The 533-nt window shown below is 40.5% G+C and overlaps 1 non-coding gene across 1 annotated transcript; it reads right to left on the reverse strand.

Moving 5' to 3' along the window:
- Positions 1–225: 225 nt before the first annotated feature.
- On the reverse strand, positions 226–330 carry LOC115873820. Its single transcript, XR_004048605.1, has one exon. It is a non-coding gene; the product is annotated as a U6 spliceosomal RNA (small nuclear RNA).
- Positions 331–533: the final 203 nt, after the last annotated feature.

The raw sequence follows: 533 nt of genomic DNA on the forward strand, positions 1-533 counted from the left end.
AGCGTAAAACAATCATAATGGAAAATAGCTACACAAAGAGTTAAATCTGATTAATGTTTATAAATGCAATATAGCTGTATATATGTCAAGGATAATTGTTAACTATTCTTAAACTTTTCAAACAAAATTACTACGATTACAACACGGAGGGGAGTAAGAAATGGCAAAGAATGAAATCAGAGGTAACAGGAACTGTAGAGAGCAGAAGGAACACGATTTTTTTTTTTTAATATGGAACGCTTCACGAATTTGCGTGTCATCCTTGCGCAGGGGCCATGCTAATCTTCTCTGTATCATTCCAATTTTAGCACATGTGTTGCCGAAGCAAACATGAAGGAACACCATTATTGTTACTCTTCATTTCCACCCAAGCCCCAGGGTAGGACCAACCGAGTCCAATGGCTGTGGCATTAAACCCACCCAGCGGTACGCAAAAGAGAGGTCTAGTGATGTGCATCTGAAAGTTCACTGCTTTACAACTCTATGGAGCATCCCTGCTCTGAGAAGGTGCGGTGGTTCTGCGTCGGAATCAA

This window comes from Echinops telfairi, unplaced genomic scaffold (assembly GCF_000313985.2).
Source record: "Echinops telfairi isolate 266 unplaced genomic scaffold, ASM31398v2 ScPeMD7_7469;HRSCAF=8507_1, whole genome shotgun sequence".
Lineage (NCBI taxonomy): Eukaryota > Metazoa > Chordata > Mammalia > Afrosoricida > Tenrecidae > Echinops > Echinops telfairi.